Genomic DNA, 14991 nt, shown 5'->3' with positions numbered 1-14991 from the left:
TCTGTGGTTTGCTCCTTGACTTTTTGGTAGTAGATGATATTGGTACCGCAAATTTGTCCTGTCTGGGTGGTTTCAATGCTTTCAGTTTTTCCATCACGGATATGATGCTCCTTATTTCCAATCAGGCCCCTTACTATCAATTAGGTTCTCTGTGTTCTGAGTTCTTGTCTCTTTTCTGTGATGGGTTCTGTTGCCCCACTAATTTTGCAGCCCACATTACCCTGAAACCTTACAGTATGGTCGTGCATTTTCACTCGCCCTATTCCAGTGGCTTTGCATGATCAAGTGAAATCATAGTTGAACAGGCTGACATTGCTGGAGGTCATATCCTATTACATTGAGTGAGGTTGCTAACCTCTCTCATGACTGTTAAAAAACTGACCGGTCAGCTTCACCTCTGCAGCAACTTTAAAGTTTCGGTTAACGCTCCCTCTATCATTGACACCAGCCCTGCCCCATCCAGATGAGTGATTGGCTACACTCACCGGGGGCCCGTTTATCCCCAGAATTGATTTGTCAGAAGCCTATTGACAGATTCTGTTGGATGAGGATTCTGAACGACTCGTGATATGTCAAAGAGCTCCAAGCAATTTTAGGTAAAACTGATTACTATCACAAATTTTTTCTGGGTGCATCTGGATTGGCCCAGTCTCTCAACAAGTTACTGCACAACAATATTTCTTTTCAGTTGTTGTTGGCTGCTTTCCATCGTGGCTACCATCTGGTTTTGGCTGTGGACACCTCTCAGTATGGACTTGGGGCTGCTTTCGCACATTGATATGAGGATGGTTCTGAACATCCAATAGGTTATGCAACAAAATTATCAGTTTCACTAAGCAGCGCTACTCCTAAGTTGAAAAGGAAGCACATGCTATCATCTACACTCACAAAAAGTTTCATGTGTTCTTGCGTGGGTCTAAGTTCCACCCATTACTGACCATAAGCCCTTGGTTTCATTGTTAAATCCTTCTTCTTCACTGCCCAACAAAGGAGCACATCGCCTCCAAGGTTGGGCCTTGTTTCTATCTCACTACAGTTTTGAAATACATTTTCGGCCTGTCAAGCAACATTGCAGGGTCGATGCAATGTCCAGTTTACTATTGGGCTGAATAATACTTTTTATGAGGATGAACTCCTTTTTTTTGTTAGATGCTGAGGTGCAGCATATAGTGGAAGGGTTTCCTATTACAGGTTCACGATTTGTAGCTGCTATTGCTGCCAATCCTGTTTTGCCTCAAGTTGTTCACTTCTTTCAGCATGTTTGGCCAGACAGGCTTTTGGTCAGGGCCTCTGATCCTTTGTGTAACTATTTTGTCCTCCATCATTGGCAGCATGTGCTTAATTTCTTACATCAGGGACTGGGTGGGGCCTCAAGTACCAAGTTACTGGGGCATCATAACATGTTTTGGCACAGCATCGATTGTGAAATTGTACATCTTGACATGGCGTGCTCTTAGTGTGGTACCCAACATGTGGAGCTGTGGGCAATGCCCTCTCCGTGGCCCTCACCACAGTACCTACGGGAACATGTCCATGTTGATTTTGTGGTACACTTCCTAAATTCTTCCTGGTTGTTGGTTGACATGCTTCTTGAGTTCCTACAGGTTTCTTTACATAGGCAGGGTATCAAAGTCTGGTCAAGATGCTCCATGGTCACCAGCCACACACTTTCTTGCAAGGCCCATCCTGCCCCACCAGTGCTTGTTGGCATGGCCCTCATGGCAGCTCATTCCTGGCTCCATCTCTGGGATCTTGTGTTCTGCTGCCTATTGAAGTATTCTGTCCATAATCCACAGCTACTGAGGCTGCTGCCTTTGAATGGTGCACACCAGTGATGGGCTGGTGGCGTGCTACCATGACCAGCTGTGTCCTTGCACCACTGCAAGGGGCATGGGTCCCCCACCTCTGCCTCTTCCCTCAGCACCTGTCCCAACCACATGGTTCATCCCTGCTGCAGAGGTGGACCTGCCCTCCTTGAGGATGTTGCCACCTCCTGTCTCTCTTCTGGGCTCCAGCTCTCCTGCACCTACTGCCGGGCCTTTGCACGATGCTTCACTGCCACTGGCAATTCCACCCTCAGCTGGGCCAGCACCTTTGGGCCCCTTCAACACCGGTATCCCCAGTGCCTTCCGATCAAGTGGCCAACACCTAAATGACATCAAGCAACCGGATGTCCATGCTACCAACACCCTAGTCGCCAGTTCTCTTATGGTACTTTGCAGGGGAGCGGCAACAAGCATGTCCACGGGTGTACCACTTTGTCTCCTACACACCGGTTCTGGTCCAGAATTTCCTTCTTTGTGACTGCTAGTGTGCTACACTTTGAATATTCCACCAACAGCGTCAGTGCAGGCTGGCCACCGAAGGCCACCTGCAGTGGGCCACATACCTTGTGCATACAGCATGGCATCAACTGTGCCATGTACCAGAGCACCCTGTTTATAAGTGCAGTGTAGTAGGCACTCGTAATATTGTATTTATACTTATTGTCAGCAGCTGCTCATATCAGTACCTGGATTGTTTCTATATTTGCGTCTATGTTCTCAGCTCTTGGTCACTTGTATGTGGAAGAGGAATAATCTTTGGTTCATTCTTGGTGTGTTGTTGTTTGTGTCTTACAGTAGGATACACTTACCCTTCCTAAAAATTTAACAGCCCTTCCTATTATCAAATTAAAAGGCTAAATCAGAATAATTTCAATAGAAAATCCATTTTATTCTGAGTTTTTTGTCTTCATGAAAAATAAATAGAAATGTTGTCCTTTGTAAATATTTGTCACAAGCAGTCAGATGACAGAAAAAATGTAACACTGTTTCATATACATTAAGAAATGTTAAACATATTAAAATGTAAAGTATATTGTCAAATTCAAAACCTTTGTTTATAAATTGTAAACTTTATTTTTCTTACCTAAGGTGTTCAAAGGAATAATCTGTGTGATGTCTGCATTAGTCATGAGATTGTTGCCGATCACCTTGCCACTGTGGTAACACATATTTCCATCAGATCACTGAAGTTTAGTGCCATCAGACTTGGCTAGCATGTGGATAGGTGACCATCGAGTTCTGCCAAGGGTTGTTGGCGAGGGGAATGCACTCAGCCCATCTGAGGCCAATTAGGAGACCTGTCATCTGTGGATGACAAGGCAGTCAGTTGGTACCGTTGGGCCTTCCGAGGTCTGTTTGGACGGAGTTCTTCTTGAGATTGTGATGATTATTCGATGTTGAATAAATGTTATTATAATTATTGTTATTATTGTGATGTTTAGTAAGAACTTTGTTATCCTGATTTTCCCTTAAACTGGCAAAGTGATTTACTTAGCTCACAACTGCCATGAAGGTACGCTTAAATTTCTTTATGTACCTTCCATCACTACTTCATATCATTCGCTGTTTCTGAAGAAAAATTACTTTCATTCAATATCTCATCAGTGTTTCTTTCTTTCTCTTTTCACACACACACACATCCAGCTCCACCTCCGTTCTTGGTTGGCTGATTTGGGTGAGGGGATGAAAGAGTGAGGTCATTGGTCCCAGCTCCATTGTGCCACCAGAATTATCAGTGGTGTGATTGTAGTTCGGCATCAGACAGGGATGAGAGAATGTGTTGGATGGAATGAGTGACAGAAGAAGGAAGCTGGAGGAACTGTTCGAGATAGGTGGCTGACATGTCAGAGGGAGGCAGCAGGTGTATGGGATGGGAATATAACAAGTTCACAGGCACCTGCTAAGTACATGCAGCACATGGGAAAGCTGATGTGGAGAAATGGATGGAGACAGGGTGATACAGCAAAAGAAGAGGAAATTGTGAGAAAGAGGATGTTGATGTTTATGCAAGCCCTCATCACCAGTTTTGTAAAGACCTCATTGCTACTGTTGTGGAGGCTGAGTTGCCACCGTTGTTACAGTAGGCTGAGTTTGTGGAGTGGCTTCTGGTGCAGTACACTGCTGAGATAATTTCTCCCTGCCACTATTACACAGCTATACCCCAGGGTCAGGTAACACGAGTGTTCTACAACATTCCAAAAAATTAGCAACAAACTCACAAAATTGAATTAAAAAGGTTTACTTATCTCTCTGTCTGACTTGTTGAATAATGAAGTCTGCAATACTGCATGTAATATAATGCAAGAAAATCCCTCAATGACTAGGTGCAAATAATTGTAGGTAAACTTCACAGTACATAGCAAAAGCAATTTACAACAACAGTCTGTTCACTTGTAAGAGTTCACTAAATAAAATTCCTTGTCTAAGGTGGTTCTGGACGAAGATCTATAACCAAGTGGTTGAGAGTTGCTCTTCTATCTTTCAAGTAGGCTTCTGTCAATTGACATCTGGTCATGGTCGGATTGTACTCAGCCAACAATTGGCCAAGATGAAGTCAATATCTTTATTGTCAGTGCCGCCTGTGGTGCTGGTGGAACTTGTGCAAGCAGTGAGTCTCTAGGCACTGGCACCGAATCGCATCTTAGTGCCTGTGGTGCTTTTTTTACCCTGGCTGTCTCTTGTTCAGATGACACAGCAGATGTAATATGAGTGAACTTGTGGTCCTGGGATAGGGCATTAATGAAAACTGTTGCCAGGGGGATCTCAGAAATGAGGAATGTATTGCAAGGATAACACTCATGATGTAGTTAAGAAAAACTGGTCAGAGGGAAGAGATCCAGACAGCACGGTTTCTAAAGTAGCCACTGAAGTTGAGCATTTATTGCAAGGATAACACTCATGATGTAGTTAAGAAAAACTGGTCAGAGGGAAGAGATCCAGACAGCATGGTTTCTAAAGTAGCCACTGAAATTGAGCATTTTGTGCTCATCTGCATGTTTCACCAGTGTTCCTGGCCACAGTTTGATGGTTGCCATTCATTCAGGTGGACACTCACGTAAAATGCTATGTAGAAATTGCACATGATATATGACATGACTACTTTCACAGGTGGGATAGTACAATCTTGTGATGCCATTGTATTATAACATAGCTAAAAGTGTTTCCTCTGTTGGGATTTGGAAAAACAGAGTAGGACTGTGAGTTCAGCACGACTGTACTTAGGTGTAGGACTGAAAGTGATGCCTTTGTACAGGATTGTACCTTCTGTAAGATTGAGATTTTTCGGTGGGTAGGTTGACAACAGTGTTTTTGATTTGTTTAGGCTCTGTTTGCTTTTGGGATGTTTAGAGGGAGTTGTGGGGGATGTGGCAGATAGAATAGGTTGTCATGGTAGCTTCTGGGAGCTATGAGGGGTTGATGATGGTGTTAACTGGGTTAGGATAGGTGTTTGTGGGTAGTGGTGCTCCGAGCAAGGAGTGGGATTTCAATAAATTTCTTAATTTGTGTGTCATTTTGGTCTGCATTATACATGCATAAGATGCTGTGAAGTTCATGTAATTTAAATTATCATTGCTACGTGTTGACATTGGTTGTCACTGTGTTACAGTTATTTTCATTGCATGCTCTCAACTCTGTTTACTCTGTTGATGAGTACTACTGATAGTTCCATCTCACCATGTTGTCTGAGTGGCTGCCCTTCCTTTTTAGTCTTCTCCAACTTATCCCTCTCTCCTCCCTGTGGAAGGAATGACTAGTTCTGAAGTATAGAACAGTGTTGTTACGTTCATTTTTATGTAGGTCTGTTAGTGGTACTAAACATTTAGCGGACACCAAGACAATGTTTTCTGTGATGTCATCATAGCAATGCACATGTCCCTACACTCAGATAGTTGCCACAATTTATTCACAGGCAGGACCTTAAACAAACAAAGTGGACAGAGTCAGTAAAAAATCAAAAATTCACCACTAATTGAGAGGTTTTCATCACTCGTCTTCGAGGGTCAATCAAATATAAACCAGATTTTTATTATACATATATTCATTTAAGCATCAAAAAAATTCATACACATTAACTTATTTTTATATATAGTCTCATGAACAGGAAACACATTTTCCCCACAAGACAGGAAGTTTCTTGATCCCATTTCTGTAAAATGAACATGGCTGTGACAGCAGCCATTTGCACATTAAGACTTTGACAGCCCCGTTGTCAAATCTGTATCCTCCAGCTGCTTTCTTTGGTGGTTCAAACAAATGAAAATCACAGAGTGATAAATCTGGACTGTAGGGATATATGCTGTATATAACAATGAAAATAATAAATTATTGATAGTATAATATAAATGGATAGATAAAAAAAATCAACTCAATAAGCTGTGGCAGGGGAACACACACAAAAGGATTTAACTTTTACAAGTTTTTAGAGCCAGTGGCTCCTTCTTCTGGCAGAAGAGTTGAAGGGGAAGGAAGAGGGGTGAAGAAAGAGGACTGGAGAGGTTTACGGAAAGGCGTACATTTCAGAAAAGTCATCGAGAACCCCAAGTCAGGGGAGACTTATCGGACAGGATGAAAACGGAGGACAGATTACTGGAGACTGCTCCAGACAAGATTTGAAAACCTGAGAGCCTAAAGGTGAAAGACAGGCTAAAATACAAGACAGAGATTACTAATAAAACCATGCACAAGTTACACTACTGGCCATTAAAATTGCTACACCAAGAAGAAATGCAGATGATAAACTGGTATTCATTGGACAAATATATTATTCTAGAACTGACATGTGATTACATTTTCACGCAATGTGGGTGCATAGATCCTGAGAAATCAGTACCCAGAACAACCACCTCTGGCCGTAATAACGGCCTTGATATGCCTGGGCATTGCGTCAAACAGATTTTGGATGGCATGTACAGGTACAGCCGCCCATGCAGCTTCAACATGATACCACAGTTCATCAAGTGTAATGACTGGTGTATTGTGACAAGCCAGTTGCTCGGCCACCAATGACCAGACTTTTTTAATTGTTGAGAGATCTGGAGAATGCGCTGGCCAGGGCAGCAGTCGAACATTTTCTGTATCCGGAAAGGCCCGTACAGGACCTGCAACATGCGGTCGTGCATTATCCTGCTAAAATGTAGGGTTTCGCAGGGATCGAATGAAGGGTAGAGCCACGGGTCGTAACACATCTGAAATGTAATGTCCACTGTTCAAAGTGCCGTTAATGCAAACAAGAGGTGACCGAGACATGTAACCAATGGCACCCCATACCATCACACCGGGTGATATGCCAGTATGCGACCATCATGATGCTGTAAACAGAACTTGGATTCATCTGAAAAAATGACATTTTGCCATTCGTGCACTGAGGTTCGTTGTTGAGTACACCATCACAGGTGCTCCTGTCTTTGATGCAGTGTCAAGGGTAACTGCAGCCATGGTCTCCGAGCTGATAGTCCATGCTGCTGAAAAAAACATCGTCGAACTGTTAGTGCAAATGGTTGTTGTCTTGCGGACGTCCCCATCTGTTGACTCAGGGATCGAGACATGGCTGCACAATCCGTTACAGCCATGTGGATAAGATGCCTGCCATCTCAACTGCAAGTGATGCGAGGCTGTTGGGATCCAGCACAGTATTCCATATTACCCTCCTGAACCCACCAATTCCATATTCTGCTAACAGTCATTGGATCTCGACCAATGCGAGCAGCAATGTCACAATACGATAAACCGTAATCGCGATAGGCTACAATCTGACCTTTATCGAAGTCGGAAACGTGATGGTACACATTTCTCCTCCTTACATGAGGCATCACAACAACGTTTCACCAGACAACGCCGGTCAACTGCTGTTTGCGTATGAGAAATCAGTTGGAAACTTTTCTCATGTTAGCACGTTGTAGGTGTCGCCACCGGCGGCAACCTTGTGTGAATGCTCTGAAAAGCTAATAATTTGCTTATCACAGCATCTTCTTCCTGTCGGTTAAATTTCACATCTGTAGCACATCATCTTCATGGTGTAGTAATTTTAATGGCCAGTAGTGTAATAAGAGTGAAAAGCTAAGTGCATTGTATGTAACAAAGTGGGAGAGGGGACAGTGAAAAATAGACAAGTCAAAAAAATTAAAGATGTAGAAAACTAAAATGGAGTGAAGAAAAGAGTAGTTACTGAGAATAAATGCTAAAATGGAAGGAACTGACGTAAATTAATGCCAGTTGGGTGGCAAGAACCAAGGACATGCAGTTCCCATCTGCAGAGTTCTGAGAAGGGCGAAGAATCCAGATGGCACATGTGAAGAAACAGGCACTGAGGTCATGATTGTTGTGTTGTATACAGCCTCTGTCTATCCCCATTCATCCTGACTGATAACTGGATGGTAGTCATGCCAATGTAAAAGGCCAAACAATGTTTACATGACAGGTGGTATATGACTTGTTGTTTCGCAGGCAGCTCTTTCATTGATACTATATGTTTTGCCAGTTACAAGACTAAAATCGGTGGTGGTAGGAGGGTGTATAGGGCAAGTCTTGCAGTGTGGATGGTCAGAAGTGTAGGAGCCATAGGGTAGGGAGACAGATGCAGAGTCTGACAAGGATATTGCAGAGATTGGGAGGGTGGCGAAACACTATTCTAGATATGGTGGGCAAAATCACAGACAGAATGGATCTCATTTCAGGGCACAATTTTAGGAAGTTGTGGCCTTGTAGAACTAGCTGATTGATACATTCAAGATCAGAATAATATTGGGTGGCAAGTGGTGTGCTCTAAAGTTGTTTTTTGGAGGGATCAGCAGTAACGGTGTTGGATGTGATGGCCCAGGAAATCTGCTTTTGTACTAGGCTGTTGGGATAATTATGTCCAGTGAAGGCTGAAGTGAGAGTGGTGATTTATTGCTGTAAACAAATACGTTTGCGTCAAATGCCAAGACTGTATGGGAGGGAATGTTTACCATGGAAAGGATGGCAACTGTTAGGGAGAGATCAACATCAATGAAAGCATGGGATTCGGAGTAGGACCATGTGAAATTTAATTGGGAGAAGGTATTTAGAGATTCCAGGAATTTTAACAGGTCAGCCTAACCATGAGTCCATTACAGCAAAGATGTCCTCAATGTACTGAAGTCAAACCAGGGGCTGAAGACTTATGGATCCCAGGAAAGCCTGAAGCCAAACCAGGGGCTGAAGACTTACGGATCCCAGGAAAGCCCTAGACATGGTATGTCTGCTGCTGAACATTTCCTCAGTAAATGCTCACCTGACTCCAAGACTATTACATCCATCTTGCTCATGTTAGTCAACTTTGTACTTACCAACAATGACTTCACTTTTGAGGGGTAGACATACAAACAGATAAGGGGTACAGCCATGGGAACAAGGGTGGTTCCTTCCTGTGTCAATCTTTTGTGGGTCACTTGGAGGAGGAGGAGGGGGGGGGGGGATGTTGGTATAGAGAGAGATGGCATCACTGGTGACAAGCAATGTGTGTGGTGGGATGTAGATTTCAGATGATGTAGGAAATGGTTGGTGTCTTTAATATAGGAGGGAGGTCTTTGTACTATGGGTTACAGGTGTTGATCAACTAAGGCAGATATATGTTCGGTATGTACTTTGAAGCGAGTAACTATAGAACAACCAGGATTATTGGGTTTGTGGATCTTAGGAAGAGGGTAAAAGGTGGGGGCACATGGATTGAGGTGTAAGTCCTTTGCAGCCCAGTCCCGTAACCTTTCAACAGCAAACTTGACATTCAGCCCTGCCTTGAACAGTTCCTACTATGATCCCAACTTGATCCACCACCACTACCTCAGAATCATCCCCTACAATCCTTCCAAGAGTTCCTCACATCCAGTATTTCTTCACAATACTTCCCTACAACATGACCCTAACCTGCCCTATGCAGAACTCCAGACTGTGTGTTCCCTAAAAGCTGATGACTCCATCATTATCCTCCCGGCAGACAAAGGCTCTACCACAGTGGTACTTGACCAAGAGGAGTATGTTATGAAGATCTACACCAGCTGTCTGATGTCTCTACATACAGTGTCTGCTGTCAAAATCCTTCCCTGTGATTCAAACTGACCTGCAGTCCCTCCTAAAACCCCCAGGCCCCTCACAAGGACTTAAACCTCAATCCACGCACAACCACCATTTACTTTCTTCCTAATATCCACAAACCCAATGATCCTGGTCGTCCTACAGTTGCTGGCTGAAAAGCACCCACTGAACATATGTCTGCATTAGTTGGCAAACACCTGCAACCCTTAATATGAAGACTGCCCTCCTATATTAAAGATACCAAACCTTTCTTAGGTCGTCTGAAATCTGTTCCTATCCCACTCCCACAACACGTGCTGCTTGTCACCATTGATGCCATCTCCCTCTATACCAACATCCCCCATGTATGTCGTATGTCTGCTGCTGAACATTTCCTCAGTCGATGCCCACCTGACTCCACGCCTATGACATCCATCTTGCTCATGTTAATCAACTGTATACTTACCAACAATTACTTCACTTTTGAGGGGCAGACATACAAAGAGATAAGGGGTACAGCCATGGGAACAAGGATCCGTAAGTCCAAGGATCCACAAATCTTCAGCCCCTGGTTTGGTTTCAATACATTGATGACATCTTTGCTGTATGGACTCATGGTGAGGCTGACCTGTTAAAATTCGTGGAATCTCTAAATACCTTCTCCCAATTAAATTTCACATGTTCCTATTCCAAATCCCACACCACTTTTGTTGATGTTGATCTCATTTTCAACAATGTCCAGCTGCATACTTCCATCGATATCAAACCTGCTAACAAACAACAGTACTTTCATTCTGACAGTTGCCAGTCAAACATTCCCTCCCCTACAGCCTTGGCATTCAAGGCAAATGTATTTGTTCAGATGCAGACTCTTTACAGCAATACATCACCACCCTCACTTCAGCCTTCACTGGACATAATTATCCCAACAGCCTAGTTCAAAAGCAGATTTCCTAGGCCATCACATCCAATCCTGGTACTGCTGATTCCTCCAAAAAACAACTTTGGAGCACACCACTTGTCACCCATTATTATTCTGATCTTGAATGTACCAATCAGCTACTTCTACAAGGCCACAACTTCCTAAAATTGTGCCCTGAAATGAGATCCATTTTGTCTGAGATTTTGCCCACACATCTAGAATAGGATTTTGCCGCCTTCCCAATCTCCGCAATATCCTTGTCAGACTCTGCACCCATCTCCCTACCGTATGGCTCCTACGTCTGTGACCATCCACACTGCAAGACTTGCTCTATACACCCTCCTACCACCACTGATTGCAGCCTTGTAGCTGGCAAAACATATAGTATCAGAGGGGGAGCTGCTTTGAAACAACAAGTCATATACCAGCTGTCATGTAAACAATGTTCAGCCCTTTACATTGGCATGGCTACCACCCAGTTATCAGTCAGGACAAATGGGCATAGACAGAGGTTGTATGTAGGCAGAGCATGCTGTACAACACAACAGTCATGACCTCGGTCCCTGTTTCACCACATGTGCCATCTGGATTCTTCCCCGGACACCGGTTTCTAAGAACTCCGCAGATGGGAACTAGCACTACAACATATCCTTAGTTCTAACCACTCACCTGGCCTTAATTTATGTCAGTCCCTTCCATCTCAGCACTTGTTCACAGTAACTACTCCTTTCTTCACTCCATTTTAGTTTTCTACATCTTTCATTTTTCTGATTTGTTATTTTTCACTGTTCCCCCTCCAACTCTGTCACATACTTGGCTTTTCACTCTTATTAACTCATGCATGTAATGTCTGTTTTGCATATTACCCTATCTTTCACCTTTAAGCTTTCAGGTTTTCAAATCTCATCTGGTGCAGTTCCCAACAATCAGTCTTCCCTTTTCATCCTGTCCGACAAGTCTCCCCTGATCCAATGAGGTAGGATCACATTCCAGATTGGAAAGAGCACCTTTTCTGGTGATATGAACATTTTGTCTGATCCAACAGTTGGCAGTAGTATGTAGCATTCCCAGTACGATGTTAATTGAGAAAATCAGCCAGAAGAACTCCTTTAAAATAAAAAAGGTCTATTGCAGAAACCTTTACCATGGGAAGAAGGTTTTTGACTTTGACTGTTGAACATTTTTCCTTTTTGCACTATTAAATGCTGCTTTTTTTTTTTAAATTCTGGGATGTAATGGTGCACCCACATTCATTGTAGGTCACAATCTGGTGCTAAAATGTTCTCTTTCAGTTTGGTAGCGTGTCAGTAATTGTTTGTGCACCTCAGGACGATTAAATTTGTGCTCTACAGTGAGAAGACAAGGCACCCACCTTTTGGAGCCTTTCTGAAATCGTAGTTTACCAGTCATGATCATCTGAGTGCTATTGTAGTTTATTTCAATGTTGGTAGCATTTCCAGCAACTGTTATTTGGCAATTTTGTTCAGTAAGCTTGCTAACAAAGCGAATACTGTTCTCAGTCATGCTGGGCCTCAGGTGATAGTGGTGAGCTGCTTTCTCAACTGTTTCTTGTCTTCATAAAAACTGTGGTTGCCATGTGAACACCTGAGTCTTTCTCAAGGTGTTTCTCCCAAACTGTGCCACAAGTATTTTCAAAATTTTGGACAGTTTTATGCCCTCTGTTGTGAGAAACTTGATTGTAATGTATTGTGCAATGGATGACAGTACCTCTTGTTCTGACAATTTGATTTCGAGTAAAGTAATGGTATGAAAAGGTTCTAGTCGTTGACAACAATCATTGCAAATGAAAGCAACAATGACCAGAGAGCACACTGCTCGCTATTTACAGAATGATGTGAAAAACAAAAATTCCAGTTTATATTTGATTCACACTCATATATTATTCTCCATTTTCCAAGTTTACTGTCAAAGGTTGAATAGTATGGGGTTTGAGATCTGTTCAACAACTGGTTGAGTTCCTTCCTAAGTAATTATAAATAAGCAGTAAGCATCAAGCACACTATTATCAATTTTCAAACGCTTACGAGAGTATAATCTAATTAAATATGGTGTAACTAAAGGATCAGTAATGGGCCAGTCCTGTTCCTTTTATGCATTAATGGTCTAACCTTAAATATAGATTCTCATAACGCTATCATATTTGTTTATGACACCACAGTTGTATTAAAGGAGAAAGTAAAGAAGAATTACAGCAGATACATAAAACAAATTAGCAAATGATACCAGACAAATCAGCTCATAATAAACAGTAAAATAATTTCACATTACTCTAAACAAGGATATGCACATCCCATTTGTCACTGTCAATGATGAACCATTTGGTAACAGTACAGAAACTGAATATTTAGGATTACAGTTGCAAATCAATTTCAATGGTTCAAATGGCTCTGAGCACTATGGGACTTAACATCTATGGTCATCAGTCCCCTAGAACTTAGAACTACTTAAACCTAACTAACCTAAGGACAGCACACAACACCCAGCCATCACGAGGCAGAGAAAATCCCTGACCCCGCCGGGAATCGAACCCGGGAACCCGGGCGTGGCAAATCAATTTCAAATACAATTAGCATATGGCATATCAGAATGCAAAATTAAGCAAAACCTGCTATCTTTTTTGCTCACTAAAATTCTATTGTAGTGAGAAAACAGTAAAGAGTGCATATCACGCTTAATGTCATTCTCACCTTATATGTGAGGCACATTTTGGGGAAACTCAAATGTAAATATGTAGCATCATAGTAAAGTACTGTCAAAACTGAACTGTTAGAATATCTGCCAAAAATGTATTTTTACATTTCATAACTGTGAGAAATATTATTCTTACCAAGACAAGACAGAAAGACTTTATATAGATGAAATATGGTTGTCACTTCCAACTAAATGCCATTTCATAATGGCAATAAGGTGAAACAAGACTGTTGTGTAAAATATTAAAACAACATATTACTTTATTGAAGCATTCATTTCCATGATGTCTTATACTGATATATACTATGCTGCGGTCCCAGCAAAGCATAAAAAGCTTGAAAGCAGCTAAAGCACATTCAGTTTGCAAAAATGGGCCATCAGGATCATGTCTAGAGACTCATGCAAACCACAGAGGTGATGCTTGCAATGTTGACTGTATTGCTGATAAAGCCACACATTCCCCATGGATAGTTGTAACTGGCAAGTACCTCATAGAGTTGAGCATTCACTTTCTGGGTATGAGATTGGTTAAACTGGGTTTCCTGAGCTGGGGAAGTGCCACCTGCCTTCTGTAACCATAAGCTCTGGGCGTGCTTCAGCAATCACATTGTGGCATGGTGGTGGAACGTTGTGTGTCACAAGGAATAGGGATCTTGGCTTTACCATATGAATTGCAAGGATGGTATAAAAATCAAGTAAAAAGATTCTCGATCTCAAGATGTGCCACACACTGATGAGGCACATTCCTGTTGAGGCAGAACAGTCATTGCAGAACAGTCATTAATGGGCAACCTCTGGGGAAGCTGCCTAACCTTATTTATCTAAGGCTTACTGAGGCGAACAGGACTCTGTCTGGTTGGACATTTACTTCCCTACATACTCATGGAATGTCCATGAAGCCTACATCTCTTTCTAATACCCCAGTGGTTTGTGACAAATTAAAACACCTACAGCCATCCTTATGATTTTATTTTATTTTATTTTGTTGCTACCAGTTTCAACACTACAGTGCGTCATCTTCAGGCTGTTTTAGATGCGGTACTTGTTGATATGAGCCCCATATGTAACACACCAGTTGCCAGCATTACTGGATATGCAGATAATGTGTCAGCACTCCAATCATAAATTGCAGTTGATGATTGGAGTGCAGACACATTATCTGTGTATCCAGTAATGCTGGCAACTGGGGTGCTATGTATGGGGCTCATATCAACCCATAGCGCATCTAAAACAGCCTGAAGATGATGCACTGAAATGTTGAAACTGGTAGCAACAAAATAAAATAAAATCGTAATGATGGGTGTAGGTGTTTTATTTCGTCACGATAGTAAACAGCCGTTGTCCCAGAGATCTCCTGCCAAAAGGATGGACATACAAAACCCAGTGGTTTAGGTGGTTCAGTGGGAGTATTGAAACCCAAGCCCAAAGAGGCCTTTTGTGGCTAGTCCACCCAAGATGTCTGCTTATATAAGAGAAAGTATTAATAGTAACAGACTACAT

The sequence above is a fragment of the Schistocerca americana genome, chromosome 2 (genome assembly GCF_021461395.2).
Source record: "Schistocerca americana isolate TAMUIC-IGC-003095 chromosome 2, iqSchAmer2.1, whole genome shotgun sequence".
NCBI lineage: Eukaryota > Metazoa > Arthropoda > Insecta > Orthoptera > Acrididae > Schistocerca > Schistocerca americana.
The sequence above is the reverse complement of the archived record's forward strand: the minus strand, read 5'-3'. Positions refer to the sequence as shown.